This window comes from Neltuma alba, unplaced genomic scaffold (genome assembly GCF_004799145.2).
Source record: "Neltuma alba isolate B1F8T4 unplaced genomic scaffold, ASM479914v2 tig00010572_pilon, whole genome shotgun sequence".
In the NCBI taxonomy this organism is placed as follows: domain Eukaryota; kingdom Viridiplantae; phylum Streptophyta; class Magnoliopsida; order Fabales; family Fabaceae; genus Neltuma; species Neltuma alba.
The window spans coordinates 1-11,685 of record NW_021635437.1 but is presented as its reverse complement, the minus strand read 5'-3'; positions in this window follow the sequence as shown (position 1 = coordinate 11,685).

Sequence of the window (11,685 nt, the reverse complement as noted above, 5' to 3'; positions counted from 1 at the left end):
TCCTATTTTTAAAATACTAACATTTAATAGTATTTAATTATAAATTCACAGTAAACAAAAAAAGGACACATAGTTATGTGTAATTGGAGAACTTGACATAATGAATATAAGGAACTTCACGTAAGTTTTTTTCCCGTGCAAAACAAATAATGCAAGCAGAATCAAAATATATAAAATATGCACCTGCAGCCCACTTGCAACAATAATGGCCATATTTAATTTCCTCCTACAAGTGGCAAGAATAAAAAAATGGAACTTATTCAATTTCCTCATATGAATTACTTTCTATATGGATCCATGGGATGAACTCATGAAAGATTAATTTCTATATATTTAATCCATACTGTGCGCCCACATAAGATGTCATATATTTTATGTTTTACGTAATTAATTATATTAACTCGTCCTCCACTCCACACATACCGTACGTGCTCACCCAAGATTATATTTACGACGTACGTCAAACTCAAACATATATATTGATATTGTATGAGCATACTTTTTTTTTTTTTTGTAATGTGTGGAAGAAATGATATTTTAAAAGGTTTAAGCAATGAATTTTTATGACATTAATTATATTGAAGTCAAAATATACATGGGGAAATTTTTTGAAAAACAAAATCTGAACGGAAGCCACTAATCGAAGGGAAAAAAATTGCCTATAGGCTATAAAATTGCTGATGTCCTGGTCTTATGAATAATATATGAGTCTATATAAGCGTTATATTTTATATTGATTGGTTAATAATAACGTAATAACAATACATTGGAAAAAGATTCTCTCTAGGTGATAAGCCTCTCAGAGCATATATATGAATATGCTCATAAAAAAGTGAGCATGTAATGCTCATATCAATTTTGACCATTCATATTGATTTGGATTAGATGGTTGATATTCAATTTAATTTTTTTAATATTTTAAATAATTTTTTATTTTACTAGATATAGTATTTAAATTCAATTTAATTTTTTAAATATTTTAAATAGTTTTTTTATTTTACTAGATATAGAATTTAAAATAAAAGTAATCTGGTATTTTTTTTTAAGAAAATAAATTGACAAGGTGTTTTAACAGACTTGGAAAAGACTGATGAGCGAGGCCAACTCAGAAACTATATCCGAATACATCACATGCGTACACCTAATAATTTAATACAAACAAAAAGTCAAAAGTTTTGGATGGTGGTGATGGAGAAGCAACCATTGCAGATCATGAATGGAAAAATCAATAATGACGCTGTCTTGGCAGCCAGTTGACAATTTCTTTTTTTTGGTTTAATGTTTGAGAGAGCTTTTGGTGTAACTTTTCGGTATGAAGTATCTTGAAAGTTAAAGTAATTTTTTCTGGCTTTTTCTTTTTTTAACCAATAGGGGTTGTATCAAACGAAAAGAACTGGTCCCTCGTGATAAAACTACGCTATCAAGAGGTATGAAAATTAATTATGTAGAAGAAGATGGAGAAGGGTATTATTGTAGGTTCTATAATACATGTTTTTTCACCTGTAGAAGTTAGAGAGAGGTCTGCCATTATAAACGGAACATTGCAACTTTGATTTTACTTGTAACCTGCTTGTCCTTTAATTCAAGAAAACGTTGGGGGGGGGGGGAGAGTGAAGAAGATGTAGGGGTGTTTGAAAACGACTACAAAAATTTTATGACAGTGTAGGTTCAATTCCTATATAAGACTGATCAGTGATCACGACTATGGTAGACCCTAACTCAACCAATGAGGGAAATAGACCCCCCGGGGGGTTTCTGTAGAGCTGAATGGCAAACTCAATTATTTTTATATATTTTGATATCTTTTATATAGGTTTTTGTCAACTTAATTAGTCTTTTTGACCTTAATTGATTGGTAATTGATTTTAATATATTTTATTTTGAATTATTATTTTATAGGGGCAAAATTGTCATATTTTGGTTTAATTGTGACTAATTGATTTTTGAGGACAATTAATGCTACCTTATCCTTGAATTTTGCTTGCAGGGTTTTGGAAGAAATAAAAATGAAAAAAATAAAAAAAAGAAAAAAATAATTAAAAAGAAAGGGGCAAAACGTTGCGTTTTGCCCCACCCCACTAATAACCTAATATCATATTATTCTTCATCAGCAAGAGGGGGACGCCGAGCCAGAGAACGAAAAACAGAGCAGAGCACGCCGAAGGAGACCCACAAGCTGGACGCCGAACACACACGAAACAGGGGAGGCGAAGACGCAAGCGGTACCAGCGGAAAAACGAAGAGGCCGAACGGAAACACACACGCGAGGCGGCGACTGACGAGCTGAGGCGGAGACGCAACGCTGAACGAGTGAGGCGGCTTCATCTTCTTCTTCTCCCGGGTGCAGCGAAACAGAGACGTGAACCATTCAGCGTGAACAGTGTTCTTCCATGGCTGACCGTAGCAAAATACTAATTGTGGCAGCAAACTTGATGGCAAACCGTGGCTAAGATCTTCTGATTCTCCAATTCAACAATAATGGCAGGAGCTTGGATATTTAAGGGGGAGTTCTAGTTGCTTTAATTTCTTACTCAATAATTGTTTAACAATTCCTAGGTCTTAGGATAGTTTTTCTGATTGTTGGGATAATTGTATTGCTTAATCTGATTATATTTAGGGATTATTGTGACTGAATTATTGCTTAGTATTTGACATTGGGCTGTTTATAGTTTTAATCTCAATTATAATGTTGTGGTTATGACATTTGTATTGATTTTGGAATTAATATATTGTGATTTTCTAAGGTGGCTTAGAATTTTGGATCATATAGACTCTTACTAGCTTTAATTCTGTTATTTTGGATTTAAGAATTCTAATTAAGTATTGGTTTTTAGCATCCTTAATCCCATTTTACTATTCTGGTTGCAGTTAGTAAGTTGGGATTTTAGGAAAATATTTTGTGGCAACTCGAGGTGGCTCGGTTGTTGGATCAAAAGCTTAATTATAATTCTTAATTCATTGTTTTTAACTCCCACATCTTTTAGAGTGATGATTGCCTGCGTTGTTGAATTGGAGGATTGATTTTTATCAGTATTATCTGTGTGTCTCATTTTCATTTCTTTAATCTCCATTCATTTTAATCACTTTTATATAAAAACAAAAAAAAGTATTTTAATTTCAATTTGATTCGTAGTATTTAATTAACAGCTTTTCAAAATCAAAAATCTCTTTTTTATAGTTTAGGTTACTTGCATTCATTTACTAGGGTTTAATTTCGTTTTCGGCTCCTCAAAGTGAAACGACCCGAGTTTTGCACTATATTGTATTAATTCGGTTAATTTTTGGAGTAACCCCAAAGCGACAATTAAGGGAAGTTCAACTTCAAGTGGCACCGTTGCCGGGGAGCCAAGAAATTGGTTCTCTAGTAATTAAGTGTCAAGTAGCATTGATTGGGATTCATTTGTTGAGCCTTTTTAGATTTTATTTTTGTTAGTTTTTGCATTTCCTTTAGTAATTTGCATTTATTTCTTTTGATTTTTCATAGGATTTCTTTCCTTTGCATAAAAAAAATTCAAAAATACAACTAAATATCTTGATTTTTCATTCTCATACACATACACTTGCATTGCATTGCATTCATCTGTTTTCTTTTGTTTAATTGCTTCTGGTTGATTGATTGTTTATGCCAAGAAAGGGTAGGTCTAAAACCCTAGTTCCTTCCAATCTTGAGCTCCAAAGTTCTTTAAGGGAAGTTAGACAAGACCAAAGGTAGAAAGGACTAGTGAGGTTGAACTAGACAATTTAACTGATCTAGATTTGGTGGTTGACTTAGGTGACATAATGGAAACAGTTAATAATCCTAATGGTAACAACAATGGTGGTAATGAGAGAGGGGGCAATGGACATAATGGGGAGCATGATAGAGTAGGAGAGAATAATGGAGATAACCCTAGAAGAAGAACCATTAGGGAAGCCACTACTTCTGATGCAAATTATGATCCTTTTAATGTTGCATGCCCTAATGTTGATGTTAATTTTGAGATTAAAGGTCCACTGCTTAATTATTTGCCTAAATTTTATGGTTTGACAGGTGAGGACCCGTACAAACATCTGAAATCTCTCTCTATGGTATGTGCTAGCATGAAGCCGGTTGGGGCTAATCTGGATGAGGTTCTTTGGAAGGTATTCCACTTGTCTCTGGAGGGCAAAGCGCGAGAATGGTACATGAGCTTGCCTAGTTATATGGCAGATGCTTACCATAACTGGAACAACCTCAGAAAAGCATTCTTGGAGAAGTATTTCCCTGCTTCCCGGACTTCTACATTGAGAAAAGAGATCTACTCTGCAAAGCAAGATTATGATGAGTCACTTTATGACTACTGGAACCGTTTTCAGGACTTGCTTTCTAGATGTCCACACCATCAGATTCCAGATGAGCAGTTAGTCCAATACTTTTATGATGGACTTAAGACCCAAGATAAGGGGATGTTGGATGCTGCTTCTGGGGGTTCTCTTATTGATTTAACTGCTGAGGAGGCATGGGAACTTATCAAGAAAATGGCATTGAACCATCAACAGTATAGCATCAGGGAGTCTAAAAATGTCAATGCAATGCATACTAATCCTTCTTCAGTCCACATTCCTCAATTGGACACATTCACTTCTCAAATTGCTGCTTTGACTACACAGTTGAATAAGCTTGCATCTCACACTCCCCCTGTTGACACTCGGACTCCTAATTCTATGGAGATGACTGCACCTAGTTGTGAGCATTGTAATTCTGTTATGCACATCTCTGCTGCTTGCCCTCATAGATATGAGGAAGTTTCTGCCATGTATCAAGGAAGGGCCAATCAATCTAAGCAATGGAACCCATACTCAAACACATATAATGAAGGATGGAAAGCTCATCCAAATTTCCGATGGGGAGGAGGTGACAATAGGCAGGTTCAAGAAGGGTTTCAAGGGAATATGGTTCCTCAAGGGCAATCTTACTATGGAGGGTTACAAGGAGAATCTTCTAGAGCCATGTCTACCCCACAGCAATCACAGTCTAAGGATGATGAGCGGTTCTCTCGAATACTCAAGGGCATTGAGGCAATGACTGAGCACATATCTAAGTCTGAAGCTAAATCTGAAGCTAGATTTGCAGCCCTAGAGAATAGGATGGAGCAATGGGAAACTAGAACCTCTAATTTGACTTCTTATGTCACTAAGTTGTCAAATGGTGTGAGTGAACAGCAAGCTAAGGCTAGTGGTTCAATGCCTTCCAACACGGTGATAAATCCTAAATCTTTGAATGCAATTACATTGAGAAGCGGTAAGGAAATTGGTGCTAAGACAGTGCAATTCAAAGATGATGAAGAGGGTGAAGAACCGTTGATGAAGAGATAGAAGTTGAGTCTCCTCCTTCTAAAACCACTCAAGACATTCCCAAGGCCACTCAAGAGACCTCCATTCAATCCAAAGAGCCAATAGAGAAAGGATCATCTTCCAAAGGTGATGAGGTAAATATTTCTGACTTGCCTTTTCCTCATTCATATCTCATGAGTAAGAAAGTTGTTGAAAAGAAAGATAATGATGAGCTTTTTGAAATGTTTAGCAAACTTGAGGTTAATGTGCCATTACTTGATTTGATTAAAAAGATGCCTAAGTGTGCTAAGTTTCTAAAAGATCTATGTACAAACAAGAGGAAGTATAGGCATAGTGAGAGAATCCAACTGGGGTCTAGTGTTAGTGCTATTTCAAGCCACAGCTGCCTATTAAGTGTAAAGACCCGGGTTCCTACACTATTCCCTGTACCATAGGCAAAACAAACATTTCACATGCCTTACTAGACTTAGGTGCAGCCATAAATGTTATGCCTACCTCTATCTATGAGAGTTTGGGTATTCATGCCTTGAAAGACACCAGTGTTGTGCTAGGTCTAGCTGATAGGACTGTGAGACATCCTAAGGGCTTTCTTGAGGACGTTCTTGTGCAAGTGAAGGGTCTTGTGTTCCCAGCTGACTTTTATGTGCTAGATATGACTGATGAGATTAAAGCCGATAGCACTTTGATTCTAGGAAGACCTTTTCTTAGAACAGCCCAAACCATAATTAATGTGAAAGACGGGGTCATTACCATGGGCTTTGGGGACCAACAGATTACCTTCAACATTTCTGATGCTATGAGTCAAGGTTATGCAGATTGCTCTTACTTGGGTGTTAATTTGATTGATTGTGCTGTTAATGATGTTGATGATTTGCATGAATCTGAGATGCATGAACATGACTGGTATGGTGAGATTGTTGAGCATGATGATGCATTTACTTGTTTATCTACCCCTCATTCTTCTTCTTTTTGCTCATGTTATGGTGACGTGGTGTGTGTTAACTGTTTAGAAGTTGATCACCTCCTTTCCATCTCTCATGATTTTGATGCATCATCTTGTCTTAACTGTGATTCTGCCTTGAACATTACACTTGATGATAGCCTTGAGAAAGGCGAGTTTGTTGATTCTGCAGGTACTGATGATAAAGGAGCTGTTACACAAGCTACACCGGTAGCTTCTCCTTTGAGTGGTGCTGGAACATTAGAAGAGGCTAGCAACAAGATTGCTACTCACTTAGTCACTTCTAATCCCACTCTTCCTTGTGATTTACTTGATGTTTCTGTTGATAAAATTGATACCGATCCTTCTTTTTGTAGGTCATCCAAGAATGGCACTGAGTTGGGAAGTGGAGGACATACACATCATGATGAGCTTATATCTCCTTCCCCAAGCCATATGGACATGCCACTTGCATTGAATGCACTTGACATAAAGAATTAGTTCCTTCTGTTGTGCAACCTCCTGATTTAGAACTGAAACCCCTCCCCTCTAATTTGAAATATGTCTTTCTTGCTGCTGATTCTAAATTGCCTGTTATTATTTCCAGTTCTTTGAGTAGTTCTGAAGAAGAAAGATTGATTTCTGTATTGAAGAGTCATAAAGGGGCTATAGGATGGTCTTTAGGGGATATTCCGGGGATTAATCCCTCAGTTTGCACACACAGGATCCTTTTGAATGAAGGGTCCAAGCCAGTTAGGCAACCACAGAGGAGACTGAATCCTCTCATTCTGGATGTGGTTAAGAAGGAAGTCTCAAAGTTGTTGAGTGCTGGGATCATCTATCCCATATCAGACAGTGAGTGGGTAAGTCCGGTACAAGTAGTACCAAAGAAGAGCGGTATCACAGTAGTGAGAAATGAAAATGATGAACTGATTCCAACTAGGGTTCAAAATGCTTGGAGAGTGTGTATAGACTATAGGAAGTTGAATGATGCTACGAGAAAGGACCACTTTCCATTACCTTTTATAGATCAGATGTTGGAAAGAATTTCAGGAAAGTCTCACTATTGTTTTCTTGACGTTTTTTGTTTTCTGGCTATTTTCAGGTACCTATCGCTCCTGAAGATCAGGACAAGACTACCTTCACATGCCCTTTTGGTACCTTTGCTTATCGAAGGATGCCATTTGGGTTGTGTAACGCTCCAGGCACCTTTCAAAGGTGCATGATGGCGATATTTAGTGATCTTCTAGAGCAAAACATGGAAGTTTTTATGGATGACTTCACTGTTTACGGTGAGAGTTTTGATGAGTGCTTGAATAGCCTAGAGCAGGCTCTTGAGAGGTGTATTGATAAGAAATTGGTTTTAAACTTTGAAAAGTGTCATTTCATGGTTGATAAGGGATAGTCTTAGGTCACCTCATCTCTCAAAAGGGGATTGAGGTTGATAGGGCCAAAATTGAAGTTATTTCATCCCTTCCTTATCCTACTTGTTTAAAGGATTTGAGGTCTTTCTTAGGACATGCAGGTTTCTATCGGCGCTTTATTAAGGATTTTAGTAAAGTTGCTCTGCCTCTTTCTACCTTATTGAAAAAGGATACTGAATTTAAATTTGATGATAAGTGTAGACATGCTTTTGACACTTTGAAATCTATGCTTGTTTCACCTCCTATTCTCACTGCACCTAACTGGAATTTACATTTTGAGTTGTCTTGTGATGCTTCTAACTTTGCAGTAGGTGCCATGCTTGGACAGAAGGAGGAGAAACAGTCTAGAGTCATCGCATATGCCTCCAAGACGCTTGATTCCGCTCAAGTGAATTATACCACTACGGAGAAGGAACTATTTGCTATTATTTTTGCTTTGGATAAGTTTAGACAGTATCTTATAAACTCTCGAGTGGTTGTCTTTACAGATCATGCAGCGGTTCGATACCTATTTAAGAAGCCTCAGTCTAAACCTAGACTGCTGAGATGGGCTTTGCTGCTACAGGAGTTTGATATCGAGATTAGAGATCGAGCTGGAGCGGAGAATCATGTAGCTGACCACCTTAGTCGGTTACCTGAAGGCACACAGGGAGTTGACTCTTCTGATCTTGTTATTGACTCATTTCCTGATTCTGCACTTTTTGCCTTGGCTGTTCATGAGCCTTGGTACTCTAATATAGTTAATTATCTTGTCACTGACCTTATACCTCCTTCTATGTCTAAATTTCAGATTGATAAGCTGAAGAGGGAGGCAAGATACTATATCTGGGATGCTCCAATCCTGTGGAAGCAATGCAGTGACCAGATCATCAGACGCTGTGTTCCAAATAATGAGATCCACTCTATCCTTACCTTTGCACATTCTTTATCTTGTGGGGGGCATTTTAGTGCTAATAGGACTGCTAGGAGGGTTTTAGAGTGTGGTTTTTATTGGCCTTCTCTATTTAAGGATGCTTATTCTTTCTGCAAGTCTTGTGATAAGTGTCAGAGGTTTGGGAGTTTGGGTAGGAAGCATGAGATGCCTCTAAGACCTATGCATTTTTGTGAAATCTTTGATGTGTGGGGCATGGATTTTATGGGTCCCTTCCCTTCGTCTTTTGGGTTTTCATACATATTACTTGCAGTAGATTATGTGTCTCGATGGGTAGAGGCAGTGCCAACTAGGAAAGATGATGCTTCTACTGTTGCCAAGTTTTACGTTCTCATATCTTTTGCAGGTATGGCATTCCAAGAGCAATCATCAGTGACCAAGGAACACACTTCTGCAACAGGACCATCAAGTCTCTATTGGCTAAACATGGAGTCAATCACAAGCTGGCCACTCCTTATCACCCTCAGACGAATGGGTTAGCTGAAGTCTCTAACCGGGAAGTGAAACGAATACTTGAGAAGATCGTGAAACCATCCCGTAAGGACTGGAGTGAAAGGCTTGAGGAAGCTCTTTGGGCTTACAGGACTGCCTACAAGACCCCTATAGGCATGTCCCCCTTCCGGTTGCTCTATGGCAAGGCTTGCCATCTACCTATGGAGATCGAGCACAAATCTTATTGGGCAATCAAGGCATGTGATGCAGATCTCGAATCTTCACTTGTCAATCGGAAGATGCAACTCCAAGAACTTGAAGAAATGAGACTTGAATCCTACGACAATGCCAGAATCTACAAAGACAAGCTGAAAATGATTCATGACACAGATTCTGAGGAAGCAGTTTCATGAAGGTGACAAGGTTCTAAAGTTTAAAGCCCGGTTGAAGCTGATGCCCGGGAAGTTTGTCACCAAGTGGGAAGGTCCGTTTAGAGTTACTAAAGTATATCCCTTTGGCACGGTAGAGCTCGTAGATGAGGAGACCGGTATAACTTCACAAGTCAACGGCCATCTACTGAAGCACTACCCGAGGATCAAAGACCCCCCTGATCACCCGGTTGTTCCCTTCCACCCTACTCTTTTACTTTCTGTTGTATTGCTGGTGATATCTGTTTGCTGAGATAGTTAGGAGTAAGTGTGGGGGAGGGAACTTTTCCAGTAGTTGTAGTTGTAGCTTTTAGCTTTATTTCTGTTTAGTAGTTGTTTGTTTTGTTTCCTCTTGATTCTGCCATCTCTTCTGATCACTTGATTTATACTTGTCTATTTTTCATTTCACATTATCTTAACATTGAGGACAATGTTTGATCAAGTGTGGGGGAGGGATTGTTGTTGAGTTGTTGAGCTTTCTTTTGAAAAAAAAAAAAATTTGCCTTTGGATTTGCTCCTGTTTCCTAAGTATTGCTGCTATAATTGCTCTCTTCTCTGCCTTATTGGTTGATTTCTGAATTGCATCGCATGATTTGAGAGTGATTCTTGCTTGGGAATTTTGCTGCTAGTTTCTATGTCCTCCTGTTTTCATTCGCCTCAGTGTTTTGCACTGCTGTATGGGCGAGTTGCTGTTCTCTCTGTTGCTGACTCTTGACTTTTGTAATCCTTGGGCATCTCTTTTAAAATCCTTTTGCACAATGCTTGTGAATATTGCACGGCTGAGTTTGATTGCATTTGATTTGAGTGATTTCTGTTCTTAGTTGATTAGCATAGTAGAATACTTTTGGTGCAGTGTTATTAACCTTGTTTCATAGCTTGATTCTTAAGGAGGAAACATCTTGGAGAAAGCCTTGATGGAAGGATTTTGAGCCATATATTCTTCTCATCTTGTGTGATTTTCACCTAGTTTTGGTTAACCTCTAGAACTTGTCTAGATTCTTTTTCAAAGCTGCATTAATACCTAGGTTTGTGAAGATGATAGGGGCATTCATTTCTAAACCTTTACCCAAACACAAACCACTTCATTTAACCTTTGTTCACCCCTTTGAGCCTTCACTTTCATTCCATTCATTACTTTTAGCAAGTGTTTTGCATGAGTTACATTTGGTTTTTCATTTTGAAAAGTACATCATTAATGTCTATATCTTTGCCTTCTTGGGTTTGGATGCCAAAAAAAAAAAAAAAAAAAAAAAGAGATAGAAAAGGCAAGAAAGAGAAGAAAATGTTTAGAAAAAGCCAAAGAAAGAAAGTTATAAAAAAAAAAAGAGAAAATAAGTTGCAACAAAAGAATAAATTTGAAATAAGGCATTCCATGGTGGTTTGAAGAGCAAGATTTCTGTCTCAAAAGGTTAAATCTGCACTTGGTGTTGTTTCATGATTGTACTTTAGCTCACTTTGAGTTGATACTTTTTACTCATGCATTTCACTTGTTAGTCCATTCATTCATTTGGCCTTGTTTTCCAACATTACAACCCTTCAAGTCCCCTTGATCATGAGTCTAAGGTATGTTAGTGGTGGAGATATTAGAATTTCTACAAGCTTATGGTAGGTGCTAATCTAGGTGGATTGAGTGAAATTTTTCCCATTTGAGAGATGAGTGAAACACTTGTACCCTATGAGCTCTATTATGTTTCTCTTCTTTTATCCTGCTATGTTTCTTGTGTTAATTTCTTTGCACTGAAGTATTCTATGATTGTTGATTAATTAAGAATAAAGGTTGCTTGAGTTAATTGCACATTCATGCTTAGTTAGTTTTATGTTTGCTTGCATTGAGTCTCTCTATTGGATTCTTCTTTAATGATGTTTTGCCCAGGAGTGCAAAAGGCTAAGTGTGGGGGAGTTGACAAACTCAATTATTTTTATATATTTTGATATCTTTTATATGGGTTTTGTCAACTTAATTGGTCCCTTTTTGCCTTAATTGATTTATTTTTAATTTTTTATTTTGAATTATTATTTTATAGGGGCAAAATTGTCATATTTGGTTTAATTGTGACTAATTGATTTTTGAGGACAATTAATGCTACCTTATCCTTGAATTTTGCTTGCAGGTTCTTTGAAAGAAATAAAATAAAAAAATAAAAAAAAGAAAAAAAATAATTAAAAAAGAAAGGGGCAAAACGTTGCGTTTTGCCCCACCCCACTAATAACCTAATA